The following is a 25,139-nucleotide window of genomic DNA, read 5'->3' as shown; positions in this document are numbered from 1 at the left end:
ATTTATTCAGGATTGCACTAAAGTTCCTAGGACAGAAAAACTGGTTGTGGGGTAGAGTTAGATAGCCGTTATCTGAAAGAGCCGGATGAAAGTTCCAGTTGTGCTGTGGGGGGGGGGATACTTGCTTTGACGTGCATGTATATATATATATATATAGGCTCTATACATTCTCTAACTGAGCACTAAATGCGGATGGTGTCCCCCACTCTACCTACCAGCGGTGAGGGCTGTCTCATCCAGTGCCGAAAGAATTGCCGTTCTCCGGTTCTTCACCTCCGTCTTCTTTCGGGCCCCAGTCAGAATAAACTTGCCTCTGTGCTAATCTAATTAAGCACTACGCCATGAAGGCGTAGGGGGGAGTGGGTGTATAGATCCACATTTTCTTGACCTCGGCACTAGTTCCAGGTGAATGGTCAGCTTCACGCCGCGGCAGCTTTACCCTCAGGGAAAGAGCCCCAGGTACACATTGAATAGAATGTTGGGTGGACCCCAGAGTCGGTCTGGATGACGTGGAGGAGAGAAAATTCTTCACCCTACCGGGACTCGAACTCCGACTCTTCGGTCGTCCAGCCCGTAGCCAGTATAGCAACTATGCTACCCCGCTCCTGACGTCGGGATGAATACTCACACTATTGCGATATTGTTACGTAACATTTCTTCCCGCCGAATATCGCGGTAGAGCCGGTAGCAGCCCTGCTTCTGATTGGAAGTGTCCCGGATTCGATTTTCGGCACGGAACTCTGCTGTGCTCCATGGGTTTCTTCAGCTCCACCAGACTTACGTCGGGGTTACGTCATTTCATATTCTTCCGAATTCATTATTCACTTATCTTCCTGTCACTCGACACTGAACAGTCTGAGCCAATGACAGTGGCTTTAAATAATTCACAAGTAAAATCCGCGTGGCCGACCAGAGTGGCCGCATGATCTAAGGAACTAAATGTCTTGGCCAGCTCGAACACTGTGTTCGTGGGTTTGAATCCCACTCGAGGTACATGCATCTCTGTGTTTGTCCTGTGTAGGTAGCGGCCTTGCGACGGATTGATCCCCAGTCCGAGGAAACCTACCAACTGCCTCTAAGGTTGATAATTTCGGAATTATTTCTGAAATGAAAATAGTGTTTCAAAGGAAGAAGAAGAAATCCACGTGTTTCATTTGGAAGTAAATTTTTCCACAGCTTCAGGTATTTACTTACAAACAATTTTATGGCCAGTGCTGTATACACAAGGTCAGACTTATCGAAATAATAGACCGTAACCCTATATGTTTCTTTCGTTGACCATTGACTTTTATTGCCCATTACAAGTAAAAACGGTATGGTGGATGGGGTGGGGGATGCATAACAAAATCACAAACCTCTCCTAATACGATCTGACTAATACTGTACAGTACAACATTCCATGTCATTTAGTCGCTCGGAAGAGGATGGATGTAGTTCCAATCTCTTTTTCTCCTACATTAAGTACAATGCAGTGTTCTATAATTTTGAATTTAGACGTTATCTGTATGAAAGAAAGAGAAGGGAAGATGTAGAAATTATGATGATTTCAACTAGACAAAGATGGCGGAAATAAGAGTAAAATGCACTGTCACAGAAATTACGGGTAATTTTGACTGTGGTTTTACGTCCATTTACTATCCCAATTTCTTTTTTCTTCGTTCTAGATTCTTCCCTTTTGTTACCGATGGTTCTTTTTTTATCAGCTGGAGTGCGGGAATCAGAGGAAGGTAATGTAAGAAGGAGTTGGTTCTCACAGTCCGGGTTACCGTAACCAAACCAAAACAAATAGGCATAACGCCAAATATATGTCTTTCAGGGTTATTTTATATCCTACACGACAGTATCAGATTAGTTGTAGTTTCATTTAACCCAAACAGTGTCCTCGTGGTCTGAGGCATGAACTGTCTTCGGCCGCTCGAACGCCGGGATCGTGGGTTCGAATCCCACTTGATGCATGGATGTCTGTGTGCGTTTATTCTATCCTTGTGCTGTCCTGTGTGCACGTAAGGGCCTTGCGACGGGCTGATCCCCCGTTCAAGTTGTTCTACCGACTGTGTAAAAAGATCAAGAAACTGAAAAAGTGGTCAAGATTCAATAAAAGGCCGTAGAACCATAGATAGTTTCATTTGTAGTGAAAATTGATATCTCAAAGAATTGTAATAGAGCAAACTGTTAATTATTTTATAACGGAAGATTTCAACCGGTGGATCTTAAACCAAAATGAAATTAACCAAAGAATACACCTTTCTGTGGAAGATACATTTACGTGAACAATTAAAAGGTGCTTGCTATATGTTGAGGACTTCTGTTGCAATATAGCTGTTAGCAGAATCCATTGATAAGCCGACCTTACTTTTACGAGTATGGAATTACAGTATCTCAAATTTCGTATAATTAACAAAAGTTCAGAAAGCAATCATGACATATTTTCATCATACAGGTTGTTAAATAAAACGATATAGATTGAGGTTTCTATAGCGATAATGATAGAGGCTTATGTTCGGAACATGAAGTACGTGGTTCGAATTCCGACCGCGTTACCGGCTTTAATAATCAAGCTTTTCATTGTTTTCAGTGTTTCCGGAAAATGTCAGGACACATCCATCTCCAAATTCCTTACCTACTAACCACTTGTTATTATTCAGTTAACGAAGGTGTAGTCCAGTTGAGAATGTGAAGATATTATGGTGTATAGACCCGTTGCTAAGTGATGACTCCATATACATCAACTGTTGCTAGGTAATGCCTGCACGCAACAATAGAGAAGGTGTCACGATACGTGACGCTTACAGCCGTTGACATGTAGCGCCCGCGGCATACGCGTGCGCTGCGACGTCACACAATAGAAGAGGTGATGCAGACGGTGTTCTTTGTGGGTCCGCTCCGAGGCTATATGACTCGACCGACCGTGTTCTATTCAGCCAGTGAATGCAGTGCAGTTGAGGGTTCAGCTGTGGAGTGTCAACCAGCGGACAACGGAAGAATCTCCATCTCTAAGATTCATTACCAGGAAACATCTGTTGAAGATACTGCAGAAGAATTGCCATTATGGAGAGCTATTACTAAGCAAAGACTAGTGAAAGTATACTGAGAAGACTTTAGTGTGGAGTGATTTATAGTGCGGAAATCAGCAATAGTGCAATAGTTATTTGTATTCAGGACCTGTAAGTGGACAGTAAATCTATTCACCAATCCAAGTCCCGGCTATAGTCACTAAAACACATGACAATATTTTAGGCATATTTTTATTTTAACTTAATACATGTAGTTATGATATAATTTCATATTTCTTGTAGATGCAACTCAAACATTGACAGAAGGCCGCGCCATATCTCAAGTGGTTAGTCTCTGGCTTCCCACCGCGGCGGCCCGGGTTCGATCCCGGGTCTGGTCAAGTGGGATTTGTGGTGGACACAGGGGCGCTGGGACAGGTTTTCTCCGGTTTCCCCTGCCAATCTTCATTCCACTAATTGCTCCACCATCACCCTCACCTATCATCTGGGGCTGGTGCAATAGGTCAAAAGTGGCCGCAGTACAAGGGACTTAGTCCCACCCCACTAGCAATAAAAAATATTGACAGATAACATGCCTCATATTCACATTCAAGATATTCTACTGTACGGAATCTTCGAACATAACTTAATATCTGTAACATATGCAGTTGATACATCGGCGTTCTGACGTAGCAATTAACCACGTATTCGGAGAGCTGAACTTATATTCTTGCTATAGTTTGCCTAAAAATAGAAAATGATTGAAGAAGCTTTGTCGACCTAATGACAACCATTGTTTCACTGATTTTTGGTCTATTTAATGACATTCTTTAACTGCATTGGTTATGTGGCCACGAAATAAACTGTAAGATGAATGCGAAGTTGGAGTGATGGTCATTATTGAAAATTTGCCTTAAAAGAGCGAAGAAAACAACTGATACCTGAGCCAGTGTAACCAGTCGCCGGACGAGATTCGAGTCTATCACCTTCTGAGCACAAAGCAGGATGACTAGTCACTCAGCAGCGACAGTGGGGATAATGAATGTCATTTATAGTCTTCTTGTTCGTGTTAACTTTTAGTATGCCTTATTTCTGTGCATTTGTCAGTATTGAGTTCACACCGCCCCAACTTTCCCTGTCAGCAGTGGAAGCAGCGTTGCACATATTCGTGCGACCTGGGTCATCGGACCTTTGATCTGCTCTTTTATGAGTCGGTACAACTGACAATCACAAGGTGACTGAACGTAAAGAAGCCGTGAGGACACTTCTCTTGTTAGAAGAAAGGGTCATAGGTTACCATACATATGAAACGCCTGTCTCTTAATTGCAGAATAGGGCGATTAAGGGGTCATGGCAATACAAGAGGTCAGTATTTATTTATGAAGTCAAGAATCTCAGGTGAAAGTCACTTATAATTTAGTTAAACTACAGTTGCAGAATTGCTGCCCGTTAGTTTATGGTTTCTTTTTGTTTTATTTAACGCCTACAATGAAAAAGGTTCATATGGTTGTTATGCCGGATCTACATAGTATGCTGTAAGTGCTGAAATTACACTACGAGAGCTATTCGGAAAGTGACTTCCTTCTATTTTAGGCAACTAATGTAGGAGCGNAGGAGCGGTGGGGGGGGGGAGCTCGCGCATGCGAGGTAGCATCACATGACTCATTGCCTTGTAAATCATCACATAACTGGCCACCTAGTGTTTGTTCTTGTCTCTACAGGGTGAGGCATGTCGTGTCCTGCGATTGATAATCCACTAGCTGCGAAATTCGCGTTGTTATCCGCTTTCTTCACGCTAAAAACATAGTGCCGCGGAAATCCATCGTGAATTAGAGCGGTTTACGCCCAAAACGTAATGAATGAAGGAACTATAAGACAGTGGTGTAGAATGTTAAAAAATGGGCGAACAAATGTTCATGGGGAAAAGCGAAGTGGTCGGCCGTCTGTACTGAGTGGTTATCATGTTTTGGACGACGATTCACAAATTCATAACTTTCGTGTGAATTGCCACAATCTCTACGGTATTATCACGGTGGGCTAAGCTATCACAACTGCTGCGCAACATGGGTTCCGAAAATGCTCACGGCTGCACACACAACGTGGAGAATGACTCCTGCTTTTTTCATATTTAGAGCGATACCACGAAGATGGTGATGAATTTCTCAGTCACATCGTACGAGGTAACAGGTGATGAAACCTGAGGTGTATTTGTGAATATTGAAGCCAAAAGTTTAAACAGACCTTGTGTACCTTTCAGAAAGCTGATGGCAACTGTTTCCTTGGACAGGCTAGAATTGGTCAATTGAAGAAATTCAGTGACCCCATATGGAATCGAACCCACGACCGTCCGGATTCTAGCACAGTGCATCAATCAACTACGCTACCGCGTTCCTCCCTACAAAATATTCATTATTTTCTAAATTTTAAGGCTCTACTTTCGTAGGTTAATAGAGACTTTAGTGTAGTTCCTATCTGCGACATTCGAACGGCCACAGGAAATAAAAATTCGCAAACATTTTATGACTTTTGTTGTATGATATTCATATCGAGTCTCACTATAATCCATCACTTGGTACGAAGGTTATGACGGGACCAGACATTTGGACATGATGATAATATGAAATTGCCTTCTTATATAAATTAAAGAGATAAACTTAATGATAATTTTGAAGCTTACCGCGACAGTGTAAACGAATGGACTTTCCTTTACTAGCTAGTAGAATTAAGTTGATTGTGTGGAATTCTTAATCCGTCCATCGCTAGAATTTCACCACAATAGTATTTTACGTATTTTTAACAGAAATCTTCTATTCTATAATTTATGATGACACTCCGGTTACAGGATCTGAAAGTCAATTAATATCAGTTTATTTTGAGATATAAATGTAAGTTTAAATCCTCTGTCAAGTTTAAATAGAGGCTTGTCACTCTAAAGTATAAAGTATAAAGTAGGAACACTAAGTGAAGTCGTCAGGATTTTGTAGACTTCATATATACATATTTCTTTTCTCATGAAGCTCTTGTTTGTTTATTTTTTTGTTTATCATGACGTGATGGAAATCTGAAGTTTCTTTCGAGATGAAATTATCGCGATTTTGTTGACCAGGTTTCGCAAAGGAAAGAAGGGAAAACGAAAGAAATGTGACCTGTAACGTGACAGGTTTCCGCCTTAAATTTTAAGCTCTAGTTACCTACAAACAATCTAACAAAACTCAGAGAGGTCACTTTCCAAATTCACCCGTGATATGTATAAAGGAGGATGAATGTGTTAGTGGTGTGAATAGACATGAAACGAGCATTTGAAATTATAAGCTACAGTCGCTTAGCCTATTGTCCTGTTCCATACAAAATTATCCGCGCTTTCCAAAACAAAAATTTCAAATGAGCCTAATTACAAATTATCCGTAACATTTTCATCTCCACAGACTACGATATTACATTGAATCAAAGATTATACACGGTTCCTTTTTCTGAGGGAAGGAATTGTGGACAGATTGCCTTGCGTAGGAAAACTGTAACTGCAGGTTCACGGCTGGTGTGTTTATATTCGGGAAATATGTAACAGAAATGCCTGACGACCGACCACAGCGTCAAGAAGAGAAGGGAAACATACGCTGCTAAGTTACGACTGGAACACAGTGTAACATGTGGGATCTGGGATCCTGTATTCTGCGATATAACGCCGTGTAATCCTCTGAAAGTCAACCGACATTTCGTAGGAACATGTCGCCACCATTTTGGGGGTCGAAGAATAAGCCGATACGATATTAAATCAGAGGGAAAATAACAGGAAATGACATTATGGGTGCCAGAGGAAAGGAAGTATCCGGAGAAAATCCATTCTAATGTTTCCATCTCCACCCTATATCTCATAAGTGTAGGTCTGAACTCTGCCCGATTGGTGAGAAATGTGTGAGGTCAGTTGCTTAGCCCCATTTTCTCCGACACTCTCAAGATTCTTTAACAAAGAGATTGCTGGGCGGGGTGCGAGGTGAGAGGCCATTTGCTGTTGTCCGCAACAGCCATGACAGAGTGCAACCACTAAACTGTAAGTTTCCAATATTCTATGGTTAGTGGGGTCGATTTTCTTTCTTATCTGATAGGCCCTGATTCATTTCTCTTCCAGAAGACAGAATTGTCAGAGGTTTCCTCCGCATCTGCCCAAAATTCTCAAATACTGTTTTAAAACGAATAGAACCGCTTCTTTCTACATCCTCTTTAGGTTACATCCTTCGCAGATGTCTCTCTTTCGACGCTTTGTAACCGATACGATCTATAAAGCAAGAGACAAGTAAGAAGTGAGCTGAAGCGGGAGGGTAATACATATTATTTTTGTGCTTTTTGATCTCGGTATCTATTATAAGCCTCCTTGTAAGACGGCGATTTCTGTCAGACCGAATGGCGCATGTATCTCAAAGATGTTAACCTCGTAGCACTGTATTTGTAATGGCATAAAACTGTGTTATCGCTTCGCTTTTTAGTTTAAATACCTCATCTGATACTGAAGTGAAGAAATATACAAACTGGAAATGTTTTTGGTTGAATAATGTTGAAGTTGCATTTAACAGTTTGTGGAAGTTATGTAAGATACACAACCTGGATGGCATACTTTAAAGTAACGGGAAACCGAAGATAACAAGTTGACTTCACGTGTTCGGAAGACGAAATGGCAGGAAAACGCTTTTATTATCCGTCAGTCTCCATCTTGTAAGCGATAAGGAATTTTTTGCTTTCACGACACGTGAGTTTTACGAGCCTTGATTGTGAAGCGTTAGTTTGGTGGAGAGCCCCATACCGCGTTATCAGTAAACACTGAAACTGTCTTTCAGTGAGGAAGATGAGTTGTATTGGTGTTTTTATCGAGTCGTCCTTCTTGAGAAAGTTGGATAGACTTCTGTCACCGAGAACATAAAGACGTTGAAATATTTTCAGTAAGTTGATTTTTGTTAATTATGTGTACTTAAGTCTGTGGTCTAGTTGTCAGAGTTCCTGGCTAAAGATTCAGAAGTCCGGGTTCGATTCCCAGCGCTACCATATTTTCTGAGAAGTAGTGGGTCTGGAACGGGGTCCACTCAGCCTCGTGAGGATAACTGAGAAGCTATTTCAAGGAAATAGCGGCTCCGTTATAGAAAACCGAAATTAGAGGCCTTGGGGATTCTTTGCGCTGACAACGCGACACCCCCTATCTGCTAAAGTTGGCGCTCAGTCGGTATAGTTCTCTTGTGGACTCAAGCTACGGAGTTTGTTTTCTTGTGTGTACTTTAAAGTATAAATAAACACTAAAGATCTTTCATTGAGGAACACTGAAACTGTACTTAAATAAGTTTAGTTCTTTCGTTCCACATTTTCATTGTGTTACCTCCCTTTACAGTAAAGACCTGCGTATGTGTTGAAGTATGGTAAATTTGAGATCTCCGTAATTGCATGGTGTTTATATACTATTAAATACTAAAATTCAAACCTGTCTTCTTGTTCAGTTTCAAGGATGTTGTTAGTGAAAACTTATGCTTACTTATTTGCGTGTAATTTATTTAGAGATTTTTCCTAATATAGTATTTTAGCATCCTGCTGCATTAGTTGATGACCAAATCTATCTATCTATCTATCTATCTATCTATCTATCTATCTATCTATCTATCTATCTATCTATCTATCTATCTATCTATCTATCTATCTACCTATCTATCTATCTATCTATCTATCTAATTTAGATAACTAGAGAGATACACCACTTGGTCAACTAATGCAGCAGGATACTAAAGTAAAACATATGGTTTGTGTGTGTGTGCGCTCGCAATGCAATTTTCAGTGCATCTGCACTGGGTAGTTCACACACATTGGCCACTAGTGCACAAGCAACCAAGGTACCACCCACGCAATACACATCGCTGCCAAAAGAGCCCACAAGAAAGAACAGTATGACACAATACATCATTTAGCGTAATCTAAAAATTATTTATATATCGATTTTTTAGCAGAGAACAATTTAATTTCTTAAAATAATAGCCTTCGGGCGTACAGAACTCACGGCCTATATGATATTACAGTACAGTGTATTCACGCAAATTATCATATGTACCCGAAGGTGGTTCTGTGTGGCAGCATCATGTCGTAAATTTACTTGAACGCGCAGTGTAAGTGGTAATTTGGCCAATAATCTGTGAAGTTACAATGCAGAATATATTATTTATATTTCCAGACCGGCGCTGGGACTCACCCATCCTTCTATCTTGTGGGTACAGGGGGGTAAAGCGGCCGGGTCGTGAAGCTGACCACTCTCCTCCAATTCCGAGGTCAAAAATTGTCGAGCTATACCTCCACTCCCTCATAATTCTTCATGGTATAGCGCTTAATTAATTAAGTACAGGGACGTCCTTAACTTTTTATTGCATTTATATTTATCGAGATATTTAACGACACTTTAGTGTCCCAGACTGTACGGCGTCGAATGGTGGGGTAATTAATATATTCTTTCTCCTAGGCGAAGATCATTAAACTAGGGCGAACTGTGGTCGGTGTGATGAACAGTTCCATACTGGAGTAGTGACAAGAGAGTAGACAGTCACTTTCTGATACTTGGGCACACATTTGTGCGAGTGTTTCACCCCTCCCAGTTTATTTGAAAGCAGACAAGCTGCTCCAGGTAGGCATCTCCATGGATACCTTTCGTACAATGAGAGCTCGAGTTGGTCCCTCCCATGTTCGGTGCCTTATGACCCGAATCAAATAGCTCGATGTGTTGTGTGGGGAGAGATCGCTTATAGATAGCACAGAAATCGTGACCTCATAGGTGTGCCTTCTTTTATATAAGACGACCCCCGTAGCTCCTCCTGGTTCATCCTAGATGTAACACCACCGCCTCGACTTCCTGGTGTTGTGTCTTTATCGTCTGTTCTTCACGCCCGCTATATGTCCCCTGTCTTAGCTACTCGGTGACAAATGCAGGTCTGCGAGGAAGATGACATGCTTGATCCTACATTATGGAAACAAGAATGGGGTGTAACGTTACGTTGTTCTCCCATCGCAGCGTTTTTGTACAAGACACTGGCGTCTGCAGATTGTGTTCACGGAAGTAATTACTGGTAACTGTTCTGCCGCGTACACGACCGTTATAACTGATTACGTAGCTTGACCTTCTATATTTTTAAATGAATTTAGTAAAAATATATTGTAAATTTGTGCCTCTACTTAATTAATTAAGTACTGCATCATGAAGACCTGTGGGGGAGTGGGTTTATAGACCAAAGTTTCCTTGACGTCGGCACTAGTTGGAGGTGAGTGGTCAGCTCCAAGCCCCGGCCACTTTATCCCCGGAGAAAATGTCCTTGTAACCCATTGGATAGGAGCCTAGGCGGGCCCCAGAGCCGGTCCGGACGACATGGAGAAATGAAAATTCTTGCTCCCACCGGGATATGAATTTCGATTCCTAGATTATGCAACCTGTAGCCAGTCGCTATACCGACTGCGCTATCCCGGCTCCAGTAAGACAGTATCATGAATAATACTTTATGTGGGTTATTTCGCGACATTGTCAATATCTGGACTGTAGACGTCTAGAGTCAAATGGTGGGATAATTCTTGCATTAAAAATTTGGAAGGAATCGTTCGTGGCTCTTTCCACTTTAATATTATCCTAAATTATACGTCCGGGTTTCCGAAGCTGTCCCGTCGTTTCAGGATTTGCAATCTTAATTTTGTATGCATTCAACTGGCTAAAATTGGAGCTGAACATCCGTTCATAGGACCTGAACCAGCCTGTGGCATCTCTATAGGAGTTGCCAGAAAGGCAATCAGGGACTGGACAAACATGAAACACAAGAAATACTGGGGATCCTTGACTGGACTCAGGCAAGCAAAGGGACTCATACGAGGACCCTCTGCTAAAAGAGCGAAGGAACTGTTGAAGTTAAACAGGAACCAGCTACGATGGGTGGTGGGACTGCTTAGAGGACACTGTCACATTAAAGGACACCTCTTCAAACTGGGACTAAGTAATAGTCCAACTTGTGAGAGGTGTGAAAAAGAAAATGAAACAGCCACACATATCCTGTGTGAATGTGAGGCCTTAGCTTATTTAAAATTACGTCACTTGGGTCAATACTTTATGGAACCAAGTGACTATTTGGACGCCCTCACGTATAAAATTGCTGAGGGAATAATCAAAAGGGAAAGCACAATCGACCACTGTAGGTCGCGGTGTAAGGACCGAGAAGGCCCACTCCTTATACGTTCATTCATTCATTTGTATAAATTTCTTCGTTATCGTTGTTACTGCGTTAAGTTCGAACGCAGAAAATTAATTTCATGCACAAACTGGAGAGAGTACAGACCTTTGAGTTTATGAAGAGTGCGACGTTTCGGATTGTAACGCGTGAACTTCTACCGAAATACGTGTACATGACATTACAAACACCAATATAGTCACAATGTGAAAAAGTTAAGTGTAAGTGTGATGTTATTTTTTGAAAGATATGGGAGTCAATTTATTCTGTTCATAGGGATGTTTTCTTTAGAGACTGCACTGTTTCGATAAAAGCTGGTATGATTTATTAGACGCTGGCCGCGTTCCCCTCAGAAACGACATAAACAATTTGTACTCTGTGGGGTTCCGTTATGTGAAGCTAGGCCTTATGCTTAGACCTAGTGACGGAGACAAACCAGCGTGAGCAGGTGTCTGTAGACTCACTCTGCTCAGTCTGCTCATGCTGGTTCATCGCTCGCGGATTTCTTATGCCCTGAAGATTGAGGAGATACGTTCCTCCGAAACATCAGTTAACAAAATATCTACACGGCGCCACATCCCTGATGACGGCATTCTTCAGTAAATGCTCCTGTTAGAACAACTGGACGCAAGTGGAAAACCCGCTGTTCGCGAGGGATTTCTGTGTCCTCATAACAATAATAATCCGTTATTGATGAGCCTGTAGAACGGCGAAGAGTGTGAGAACGAGTCCCGTCAGATTTCTTCATAAATAAATGCGAATGGTGAGACGACATATGCCGTGTCTCGAGATGGTGGTAATTGCAGCCATTTCGCTACTTCGCGTACTGATTAAAATTCAGGAAAATATATCATAGCCGCTATGTCCCCGGTGAATAAATCGATCCAGCTTCGTCTTCATTATTATCGTACCTAAAAATTTAAACCGGATAAGCCACCTCGTAACATATTGGTCTGCATTCTTAAGCGAGGATGACGGGAGATTTAGCATACCTTTCATTTTGATTGTAAGACCTTAATAACATATGACCATAAGGCGAGCACTATGTTATTCTTCATAACTGTTTTATGTGCCCTCGCCGTGCGAAACCCTTTATGACGTGTTCGTGCAGGGAGGCCATTATTTTCTGTACCGTGTAAGCTTCGATAAACAAATCTCTTAATTATACGACACGAGATCCCGAAGTTGACGTAATGATGTACGGCTGCTGCTAATCGCATTTTTATGCTGCCGTACCGCAGCGCATTGCTCTTCTTAAACGAATCACAAAGATCGGGAAGGGTATACTTCCTAATACAGTTCACAACTTTACCAGTAGAGTTCTCTATTCTTGAAGAAAGCAGTCTTCTGGGATGTGGCGCCGTGTAGATATTGTGTTAACCGACGTTTCGGAGGAACGTATCGCCTCCATCTTCAGGGTAGAAGAAAAAAGAAGAAAACCGCTCGCGGATTTTCTTCTTTTTTCTTCTACCCTGAAGATGGAGGCAATACGTTCCTCCGAAACGTCAGTTAACACAATATCTACAAGGCGCCACATCCCAGAATACTGCTTTCTTCATAGTCACCGCCGTGAAAACGTCAGATCTTACATAATTATTCTTGTTTTAGAGTCCCGTCGGGACCCATTACAATATTTTTTTTTTTCGTTCCAAGACAATTTATATGTTTTGAAAATGGGTCTCATCTTCATCGGGAGGAGGGGTAGGTCTTTCTGAGTAGGCGCCGTATTTGTTGGGCCGGCAGTTCTTTGAAGTTCATTAAACTTGCTTGCCGTTAAATACCCTTCTGACATATCTGCGCTGCAGTTCACGCCTGCTGTTAACTGATGTATACTGTATTCACTTACTCACATATGGAGCTGAAGCCTACTTGAGTAGAAGCCAAATATACAGCTACTCAGGAGTTTCCCAGCATTTTATGGAACCCGAAGGTTCATTAATATGTTCACAAGAGCACTCCACTGGTCCCTATCCTGAGCCAGATCAATCCAATCCATACCATCCCACCTTATATTTCTAAGATCCTTTTTAATATTGTACACCCAACTACTCCCTCATCTTTCCAATTGTCTCTTTTCTTCTGGATTTCCCACCAATGTCCTATATGCATTCTTCTTCTCCCCCATTCGTGCTACATGCCTTTCCCACCTCATCCTCCTTGAGTTGATCATTCTAATTGTACTCGGAGAAGAGTACAAGTTATGAAGTATATAGCTTCACATTTTTGAGCTAAAATGAATATTATTGAAGTATTTAAAAACATAGACAATACCCCTTTGTAAACGCAATATTTTTTTTTAATTATTCTAGTTTAAATTAAATTCAGTCGCATAAATTCAGTCTACAAAAGTAAGCTCTCCCCTAACATAAATCAAAACGTTCCTGTATTACGACACGTTGTGAATATTGTCCAAATACACTTTCCCAAATCTTTTACCTGTAGACATGTAAACACAGAAGCCGACCTCCCTCTTCGAACACTCGGGCAGTTTGTGTAGGCTTCGTGGTTGTGAAGCTAGTAATTATTTATCCTGGCTGTAGTAATTAACGAACTGACTCCATGGGGTAGAATCCTTCTTGAGAAACTAATAGTTGTTCAGCTTGTCAAAATATTTTCTCACTTTATGAAATCGTAAGGTTCATTTACATTTTGAAAGAACCTCGCCCCACTACTTAAAATTCTGTGCCAGATCAATCCAGTCCGAACCCTCAAACCCTATTCCTTTAAGAGCCGGTATAGAAAACCGAGATTAACGGCCGTGGGATTCGTTGCGCTGACCACATGAAACATTCTATCCGCTAAAGTTGGCACTAACTTCGACGACAATATATATCATATCATATGTTATAATCCGTCAGATTTGAGGGTTCCTTCTAGAATTAGTGATAATCCTACTGTTCACAATACATGTCCTTAAATATCGAATTGTATAAGGATACACGTATAAGCAAATTGACACGTGCTAATTGCCGTGAAGAGGTGCGTGTATGTTGACTAGGCGAGTAGCTCACGTGGTGTGTGTTGCAAAGAGCACATAGGAAGTACCAGAAAGAATGGATATATTTCAAAATTTGATATTTGCATTTTAAATAATAGTTATATAGATGGTAGCATGGAAGTAAGAGAATATACGCATGTATTGCAAGAAAGGAATTTTATAGGAATATAAGGTAGAAATTTCGAATTTATCGGCATAGAGAAGTGGATATTTCTATTGACGAAAAGAGATGCTACTCATGTAATAATATCTATTTGATGTTGCGTACGATAATCCGATCAAGAAACGAATACGCGTGCGCATTAAACCATGCGTATCTGCTGACACAGGTATATGGCAGTCATGAGGCCAAGAGTAAACTCTGATACACGTAACGGAAACTGGAACAACTTTTCTGCAGTAACATAGGTATGTCTAATGGGGCATCTTTAAAAACCTAAAAGTTTTAAATTTAATTTCAGTAATGTTCATCAGTAATTACTTTATTCTCTACTCAGATTATTATCCACTCAAGCCGCTAAATTATAACTGATATATAGCGAATGTACAATTAAGAAGAATCCCTATGGCCCTCCATGGCCTGTTACAGGGATTGTTTTACCTTATATATATATGAAAATATGTGCACTTGGCTAGATCGCCGTTGTTCTGTATGTATGTGTGTGTGTGTGTGTATATATATATATATACACATACATACATACACACACACACACACAGATCGACGGTTTTCCAGAAATCACTTTTCCATATCTAAGGGCGCTAAAAACGAGTAAATCCGTCAAGATCTTGATACGGGGTTTTCACTATCAGAATACTGTAATGTAGTAATAAGTACAGTATGTGACACAGTAAGGGATCAGTGCAAATCATGTGACAGTAATGTACTGTGTATTAGTGACTATAGACGGGGTTTGGATTGGTGAATAGGTTTATTGCCCACTTACAGGGCGTAGCTACAAATAACTATAACACCATTGCTTATTTCCTCAGTACAAATCACTCAACTCTAAGTCTTCTCAGTCTGCTTCCACTAGTCTTTACTTGGTAACCGCTGTCCACACTGGCTGTTCCTCTGGACTGTCTTCACTAGACGTTTCATGGTAGCGAATCATGGTAATGGAGAGTCTTCAGCTCCCGTTATCCGCTGCTTAACACTCCACAGTTAAACCCTCAACTGAACTGTAGCGCCAGCCGTGTTCAAGATAAGTTCTCGGTACGGACCACACAGAAAACCCAACCCCTATTGTTAATGAGGCGTATTTACCACGCCGTTGTATAGCAACGGAAATTATTCGATTGTTATTTGCGTATTCGTTGCCGCGGGAATATGTTTATCTAGTCGTTGCCTAGCAATGAGCATCTATTCTGCCTTCACTATTCCAGCTTTCGGGCGTCATTTCATACTAGTCACAGTATGTGAAAAGTGGGAAATCAATACAAAGACTGTGCACGTACAATTGACCTTCACTATGTTACCACGGAAACGAACTCGATTGATTCTCTGTAAATTATTGCACCCCTCTCGCGAGTACCGTTACTTTTCTGAAGACACTCCCGATGCAGTTTTATTTAGGACTATGATGTCCATTAACTGGTGAAATTTAGTAAATATCGGTGCAGCTATTTTCGAGGAAATCAACATTTTGTTTTCTGGGACCTATTTGAATGTGTTTTTTCTAGGTAGAATGTTAATATTTGTTGGCCTCTGACCTATGATGAATTAACTCATAATAATCGAATATGAATGCAAACCGTCGAAATGGTCAGATGTTAACGAGCCTCGCGCCATAGCTCAAGCGGTTAGTCGCTTACTTTCCATCACGGCGGCCCGGGTTCGATCCTGGGTCTGGTCAAGTGGGATTTATGGTGGACAAAGTGGTGCTGGGGCAGGTTTTCTCCGAGTACTTCGGTTTCCACTGCCAGTCTTCATTCCACAAATTGCTCCACAATCACCCTCACCTATCATCTGGGGCTGGTACAATAGGCCAGAAGTGGCTGCAGTACAAGGGACTTAGTCCCACCCACTAGCAATTAAAAAAAATTAGATAACGTTACAAAAACTATCAATATAGGTTCTGAGAACGTGCAAGTCCCCCAGAATCTCGAGACCGCTTTCTTCCACGCTTACAGTACTACTTCCTCATATGTATTCCATAGACGAAGAAGTAAAAAGTACTATGTAAGACAGCATCCCTAGGGGCCTCCGTAGTCTAGGGGTAACGTTCCCACCTCATGACTCAATGTACGCGGGTTCAAACCCGGCGGAGGTCTTGGAATTTTTAAGGGCGGAAAATTTCAGGGAACAAGTCCTCCGGGAGGGACTTTACGTCGGTCCCGTATCGTAGATTTACGGCACGTAAAAGAACCTCATGTCTCTAGGAGACATCTGAGCTAAATTAGGCCAAAAATTTCCCGCCCAAGTAGTTTCCAATGCCTCCGGTAGATGGGGAAGTATTGGGTACCACTGCCAGAAGAGGGACGACCTCACTGACAGAAAGGGACTATTAGATACCACTGCCTAGAAACCTCGCTGGCAGAAAGGGGCTGATAGCGAGCACCAGTACCAGTAGGGGATGGAGACGTACAATAGACTATCAGTCGCGGTGCATGGGGAAACCCACCCCCTGAATACTAAATACTGAATAAGACAGCATCCCTAATGTCCTGACGTTAATGCAAAGTTATGGTTACGAAGTGCAGTACTGATACCGGTGACAGTGATGTTAAATACATATTTCTGTGATCCGGTACAGTGTTAGACGTTATTGCGAAGCATGTTATGACCTGTGAATTGTCAGTGAATACATATTGTCTACATATGCGGACACACGCACTGTGTTATAAAATAAATGGGAAGTTAGTAGGAACAATTAAACTGGAGTTAGATGGTTGATTCTAATGGCGTTTTACTCACACAGCTAAACTCCAAGACATGAAACAAGAGAAAGACATGCCTTTGAGAAAGAAGACTTAATATTTTCAGTAAACCATTAAATTACCCTTCTTGTTTTTCATACGATATTTACTTTTTGATTTTTGAAGACACTTGGTATTACATTTAGTTATTAAACACTTTACAGTACTCCAGAGCAGGTAACATATTCAAAAAATAAATGAGAGGTATTTTTATCAGCATATAAATGACTTGAGTAGAACGTAGCTAGTGTGTGTTCACTGAAGCGACGGAACTGACATTCCTGGACTCGTCACAACACGCGCCAGCGGAGTGTTTGCGCTGTCACTTAGCGAGCATCATCCATTACTAGCTTCGCCAACAAGAACAGCTGTCAGTCAAAGGTTCGGGCCCACCTGTGTGCTCGCTATGCTCGCGTTAACGGACATCCCACTCAGCGCGCTCTGACATTTACGTTTAAAATAGAAATAACAAAAGCCTATCACTGGATCTTACGCTGAGGTACATAAGTCCAGTCCGCCGAACTTAACGAAGTTACTTCTAATGACGGCGTTGCAGTTTCGGTTACTGCTTGAGTGTCCTAGTAGAGATGTTTTCCGTAGTTCTCCCCAGTTCCTCTAAACAGATTCAGAGATGAAAATAAAAAGATAAAAATTAAACTGCGTTCCCTGTAGTCCACAAGCGAACTATACCGACCGAGCGACCGCCGCTTGTTGGCGAAGTTAGTGCCAACTTTTAGCGGATATATGGTGTCACGCGGTTAGCGCAATGAATCCCCACAGTCGTTAATTTCGGTTTTCTAGACCGGAGACGCTATTTCTTTGAAATAGCTCCTCAATTATCATCACGAGGCTGATGGGACCCCGTTCCAGACCCACTACTTCTCAGTACAAATCTGGTAGCGCCAAGAATCGGGCCCCGGACCTCAGGATCTGTAGTTAGGAACTCTGACCACTAGACCACAGAGGCGGTCAGATCTAGAGATACTGAATTGGATGTTAGCTGCAGCTTCTTTCCAGTTTGGTTCTTCATACTCATCTTTCCATTTGCGGCTGGATAAGCTTATGGAGCGATGGAAATTACACGGGATCGTTAACTCACAAAATAAACATGCGTCATTACGTAGATATAGTGACGGCAGAGTTGCTTCAAAAATATCTCCGAATATTTACGTTGTATTCCGAATAGAAATAGATCTATAATATTTATCACTCGATCTTCCTGTGTTTCCACACTTTACAGCATTAGTTTCGTGATGGTTATGATATTCTTCTCACAAAATGACTCGATAACATCCTCAGGTCCGTCATTCATTTTATGGAGCATTCTGCGTAGGGCCATTCTCATACAGTGAACCGGTTTAAAGGCAAAAAATTAGTTCAGCTGATCCTACACTTATTTTATTTATAACGTAAAACTGTGTAAAAAATTTAAAGCTGTCCCTGTGCGTAATTAATTATCACGCCATGAAGGCACATGAGGGAGTGGAGGTGTAGCTCCATTATTCTTGATCTCGGCCGTAGATGTAGGTGAGTGGTCAGCTTCATAAAAGTAAGTAAAGTTATCCCTGTAACAGGCCGTGAAGGCCCATAGGGTTGTGAGACGTTGAGGGTCCCACATTATCTAGAGCAGGCATGTCAAACTCACCTTGTACAGAGGGCCACCTCAGCCCTATAAATAATAGTCCAGGGCCGCACTTCAAAATGGAAATATACATTAGATTTTGATACAAGGAAATTTAATTCTATTTATTATTTATGAATAATTTCAATATAATTACCTAAAGTCACACATCTTACAGTTTAAAGAAGCACGAGAACGCCATTTTTGACAAGTATCAAACAGCTTTTCAATATGTAAAAAGAGAGATTACACAAGAAATTATGTTAGAAATAGCAAAACATTAATTTCCTGCAGCCTGCTAATTTATGTCTGTGTGAGTCTTCTTGTGTTGTGGTCTGTTGGAAAATTGTCTTTACAAAAAATATTTCTACTAAAATTTTAATATTGATTTTAATATCAATTAGCTCTAAAAGTTGAGGGGTCGCACTTTGTGGCTACGGGGGCCGCATGTTTGACACAGCTGATCTAGAGTCTAGACAGTCGGCTCAAAGATAGTGGTAAGGTTAGCTTTACGCGCCGGCCGCACTTTACTCCTCAGGAAAATTATTTAATTAATTCCTGGTACTCATTTCTGTTAGAGGCTGTGTCGACCCCAGGGTCATAGTGCGGCTGGAAGGATTAGGTCAACTGAAAAAAATCCAATGACCTCATCGGGACTTGAACCCGCGACCTTTCGGCTTCATACTCTGGCCGATTACCGCCCCACACCCGGGAAATATCCCCGGTACCCATTGGATAAGTGACTGGGTGGGTCTCAGAGTCAGTCTGGACACAAGAGAAAAATGTATTTCCCCTTCCGGGAATCGAAACTCGGCCTTCCAGTTGCTTAACCGACTGAGCTATCCCGGCCCTGTATAAAACGGTATGGAAAATAAAATGCTCATTCGGCTCTGGCATACGGTTTGGGAATTAACAGTTCGGATTTCTGTGTGACGCCCTCCTCAATACTATGTTTTTGATTTCCCGTTGGTCTTGCATTTGAATAACAACACGTCCTGCTGACAACCGCTGAGCCTCCTACCGTCCCAATATTTACAGCTTAGTGTTATCATCCGTATTATTAGGTGCATCATATGAAAGTATAAGTTTATAATATTGTTAATAAAAAAGACTGAATCAATTAATAACGAAAAAGTTGCTGACACAGGACAACAAAAGTTGTTTGTTTAGTCGTTCGGAGCAACTATGAATGTGAGAATGACGTGAGATAGGTGGCCGTGACCGCGGTTCCCTCTGTTGGTCTCTTCATGCACCATAGGTGGCCTCTATCGCTGCCGGTGCGTTTGCCCCTCTGCAGATGTGTTCTATCCGACGGGACCAGAGCCCTGCCGAGAATTTTCCGAAACGTACACATGAGCCATCGTAACATAACATGTTAATGTTGTTACACGGTGTTATCGTATTGGTACGAGTACCAGGAAATAAATGCAGGGACCTTTATAAGGTGGCATATGACAAAAAATACCGGGCAGTTCAATTTAGGAATGGATCCGGTTAATAAATTGTCAAGGCTTGTACGTCATATGGCGAGACAAATTTTAAGTTAGGAGGCTAAATACAAACCATACTTATTTTACATTTCACTATCTAGAGGTTTCATATTATTGGTTGACTCGGAAACACACAGCATTATTTTGCATCTCTAGATGCTGAGGAGAATTTGGAAAGAAGAGAGATGAGGTATCAGGAAGTTGGAGAAAACTGCACAATGAGGAGCTTCATAACTTGTACTTTTCGCCAAATATAATTAGAATGATAAAATCAAGGAGGATGAAATGGGTATCGCATGTAACACGCCTGGGGAGGAGAAGAAGAATACATATAGGATTTTGGTGGGGGGAGACAGAAGGAAAGAGACAACCAGGAAGACCTAGACCTAAGTGGAGGATAATATTAAAATTTATCCTAGAGAAATGGGGTGCTGTGGATCGAATTAATCTGGCTGAGTATACGGACCAGTGGCGGGCTCTGGAGAACGCTGTAACAAACCTTCGGGTTCCCTGAAATATTGAAAAATTCTTGAGTAGCTGAGCAACTGTTTTTTTTTATTTTGTTTAATGGGGGGTGGAGTCCAGCTGGGTCCACTCGGCACGGCGGCCACTGATTGGCCTATTGTAGTCTGCCCCAGGTAATTATGAAGATGGAGAATTTGGTGGAATGAAGATTGGCAGGGGAAACCGAAGTACTCGGAGAAAACCCGCCCCAGCGCCACTTTGTCCGCCACAAATCCCACTTGATCAGACCCGGGATCGAACCGGAGCTGCCGCGGTGGGAAGCCAGCGACCAACCGCTTGAGCTATGGCGCGTCCTGAGTGACTGGTGACTCTTCAAAGGCTGAGTTCCATGGAGTTAGTTTTTAGACCGTCCATTCCATTGGCCACTAACTGCGAGCAAATTTCAGATGTCGAATCTTCATTGCGCTGACTTGAGATTAGGCAGTGTAAAGTGACAGGCACGCGCGGACTCGTGGACGGATGCTGCAGTCCGCTATCCAGTGGCTGTAATATGCGTGAGAACTGGGAAGAAAAGATACCACGTGATCCTACGTCATCCATTGTAGCAGCAGATAATAGTGTTGAAGAATAGGGCCGGGGGGAGGGGGTTAATATCGGCCTGTTCATCAGACATCTCTGTAAGGTGTAATATTTTAGGATACGTGCAGAGGATGTTCATCGCTCTTTCCCCTGACGATTTAAGTCGAATTGTCGTGTGTCAGAGGAAGAGAAGCTTTTAGCATTCAATTCACGTTTTTCATTTCTGTAGTCACACATGCGCTGAAGCAGTAATGGTCCAAGAAGTATTTCGATGTCTTTGGTTTCACGTTGCACTGTATATTAAGGGTGTGCTTGCGAAAGCAGAGTGCCCTTGTTGTTGTTATTATTATTATTTTAGCCTATTACAAGCCTATTTACGGGAGCGGGGACAGCGCAATCGGTATAGTAGCTGCCTACGGACTGGACGACCGAGGGGTCGGACTTCAAGCCCCGATAAGATCAAGAATTTTCTCTTCTTTACGTCGTCCATATTGGTTCTGGGGCCCACCCAGCCTCCTATCCAATGGATACCGGGGTAAAGCGGTCGGAGCGTGAAACTGAAGTCACCTCCAATTAGTGCCGAGGTCAATGAAACGTGGATCTATACAGCCACTCCCCCATACGTCTTCATGGCGTAGTACTTAATTAGTTTATCACAGGGACAACTTTACCTCTTCCTTATAACCTACATTCTGTTAGCAAGCACTCGAAGGAATTTAATTGTTATTATTAATATTATTATCATCATCGTCATCTTCTCATATGATAGGGTTCTTTTCCTGGTACTACCGTTCTTGAAGCAGTGGTGAAACCCAGCACCAAGTTTTTAAGTTCTAGTACTTTCCTCATTAAGTGCAATGTTTCCGGTACAGATGTTCTTATAGAGAACCTCTTGAGTTCTTTCCTGGTATTGCATCCATATGTTTTTTTAGCCCTTTAGTTCATATGAGCGCCAAAATGACAAAGCGTTTCATATTCTACATTCGCTGAAATTCTGTGCTGAAATTCTTATTTAGAGCCTGCTTTTTTTTATTACATTCCTGTCTGAGAGTATTACTGCATCTATCAATAGCCAAACCTTATTCTTCTTTTTTGTTAATGAATGCATCCTGTTGTGTATTATATATTACTTGTATATACTTGGAAGTTTAGCACTGCGACTTATATTTAACATGCAATTCAGTAACGAAAAGTTTAATTTAATTGCCTGATGATGGCCTTATTGAAGGCCAAAACATGTAGCAAAGGTATCTTCTAGAGATGCTTACAAGTGTTATTGATGTTGTCTTTGACTGGGACCACACGAACGCACGAAATAATCCGTTGCAACAAACGTACTTTATGACGGACGTTGCTGAGGACACCACACAGTTGCAGAATGCGGTGCGTAGTTTTTTGTCTGCAATGGAGCCAGAAGAAAGCGTAGCATTCGCCTCTCTTGTTTATTTCTACAACGGTCGTCACGACGTTCGTTACAACGGACGCATTTTGTGCGCTCGTGTGGCTCCAGCCTTATTCTTCATGTTTTTATGTGTGGCCTACTCGCCAGAATATCTCTCTCTTCTTGTCCTCCTTGATTCCGCAGTACTCTTGTACCCTCAAGTTCACCTGCAGCCACAGGGGCATGTGAGTACCAGTTTCATGCTGTTTTAGTGGCTATTTTCTTTTTACATATGGAGTAATGCAAATGTGTACAGATTTTATCATGTCCTTATGTTAAGTGGTCTTCACATTCCTTACATTATCAGCATTTGCCCTCTGTTTCGTCTTTCGAAATTTTTCTCTTAAAAGAGTTTATATTGATTTTCGGAACCTGAGCTGCCACTAACATACTTCTTATCTCAAGACTTCAGACATCGGTACGGCTGTTCCGTAGAGATCAATTTTTCGTCCAAACTAAGAGGAAATGGGCCAGATATTCTTTTCCCCCATATTTTTTGTTATATTCAACAATATTACATCTTTCATTTCCTTTGATTTACTTGTAAAATATTTCTTGAAGTTGTTAATTACTTGGAATATTATTATTGTTGTTCTTTAATTAAATAGCTATTAATAGCCGTCATCATCGTATATAGAGTTATATTGGTGACGATGATGCATGATGACTGTGATAGTTATGTTCCTGTATATATAAATCTATGTTACTGTATATGGACAGAGGAATACATGTGGGAATGACGGCGTTGATGTAAATAATCATGCGCGTTGTGTTTACAACGCTAATAATGATCGAGTCTGTGGTACGTTTCAGTCGATTGCCTTATGCCTGTTCTCAACAGGCACCTGACTTTTTTACGTTCCGTTTCATTCATCAATGGCGCTACAGCTCTTTGTTAGGACCTGGCCTTTTCTTCAGTTTCGTAATCTGTTTTACACAGACGAGAGGGCTCCTTGGACGAGTGATCAGCCTGTCGCAACGCCGCTACCTACACACAGGACGACACAAACACAGGATAAAACCACACATAAACATCCATGCCTTTAAGTGGGATTCGAACCGACGATCTCAGAGTTCGAGCGAATGAAGACAGTTCATGCCTTATACCGCGCGGTCATACATTTCTTTAAGTTCACAAAATTTAGTTGTTGTTAGCAGTTTCTTGTCAAGTGATCAGACTGTGCTGCTCAGTCTGTTAAGTTGTTACTGCCTCGGAGCTTTAACATATATTTTGTGCTTATTAAACACTTCCCTTTTCTGTAGCATTATTTCGTAATCTTTACATATTCATTTATGTGTTACTGTTTTCATTTAATATATATTTCTGAAATGTCATTAATCTGCTAAATTATTACATGAATTACAACAAATATCGTAATAGTATTATTCGCTTAGTGGGGGGTGGAGTCCAACTGGGTCCACTTGGCACGGCGGCCACTGATTGGCCTATTGTAGCCTGCCCCGTGTGATTATGATGATGGAAAATTTGGTGGAATGAATATTGGCAGGGGAAACCGAAGTACTAGGAGAAAACCCGCCCCAGCCCCACTTTGTCCACCACAAATCCCACTTGACCAGACCCGGGATCGAACCCGGGCCACCGCGGTGGGAAGCCAGCGACCCACCGCTTGAGCTATGGCGCGGGCAAGAGTATTATATAATGAATGTCCATAAGAATGCGGACACAGGCGGAAGATTGAGTCCCTGCTCCAGTCAAGTCGAGTCGGAAGATAATGCGTAAGTTTGCACACAGTTGCGCTGTCTAGAAAATTCACTGACGTGAACTCTGCATTTCACTCACTAATTGTCCCTGTTATAACACCTAGGAACGGACTGCACAGAAAACACTGTTTCTCTGTTGCTGATTCCATTGTTGTGTGCGCAGCCCTCGGCACTTACAGCGCAGAAAACGCCGCTTTCCAGCCAGTCCATTGGCTTGCTGGCCGCTGCCTAGAAACGGTTGTTGTCTTGATGTCTATTTCGATTGCGCTCTCCAGCAACGTATCTATACGCCACAGTACTTTTTTAACTTTCTTATAATCAACAATAATTACTTTTATGTCTGTCATATGTGCTAGTGTATTTTTACTCTATTCAGAATATAACACCCACAGATAACATTTCTAAATGAGAATGTTGAAAATAAGGATTTAAGGTAATTACAGGAAGTCGCTCTGGTACCCATAGGAGTACCAAGACCACAGTTGTACAAACGTAAATAATGGCTTAATGTGAAAGAATGTCAAACACTGACCTTAAGATCAGAACTAGGAAAATAGAGCTAAGCATTTGGTCATTTTTCCAAGTAACAAGGATTCCATTGCTTACATCCAGGGTTGTTGACGTAATGCTTTTTGAATGGTCAGCATCACCCAAAATGCATTCTGGAAATAGCTGTTGTAAACAGTACG

The 25,139-nt window shown here is 41.7% G+C and overlaps 1 protein-coding gene across 2 annotated transcripts in view; it reads left to right on the top strand.

Moving 5' to 3' along the window:
• Positions 1-25,139, top strand: part of LOC111865566 — a 566,968-nt gene that overhangs the window by 139,318 nt on the left and 402,511 nt on the right. Inside the window, exon 1 of one of the 2 annotated variants that reach the window (XM_033751867.1) lies at positions 14,561-14,621. The exons of the other annotated variant lie outside the window; for it this stretch is intronic. The gene's annotated coding sequence lies outside the window, so the exon portion shown is untranslated. Of the gene's footprint in view, positions 1-14,560; positions 14,622-25,139 lie in introns of those variants that run through there. 2 annotated transcript variants of the gene reach the window in all.

The sequence above is a fragment of the Cryptotermes secundus genome, unplaced genomic scaffold, assembly GCF_002891405.2.
Source record: "Cryptotermes secundus unplaced genomic scaffold, Csec_1.0 scaffold836, whole genome shotgun sequence".
Taxonomy (NCBI): Eukaryota; Metazoa; Arthropoda; class Insecta; order Blattodea; family Kalotermitidae; genus Cryptotermes; species Cryptotermes secundus.
This window is presented reverse-complemented; position numbering and strand designations above follow the sequence as displayed.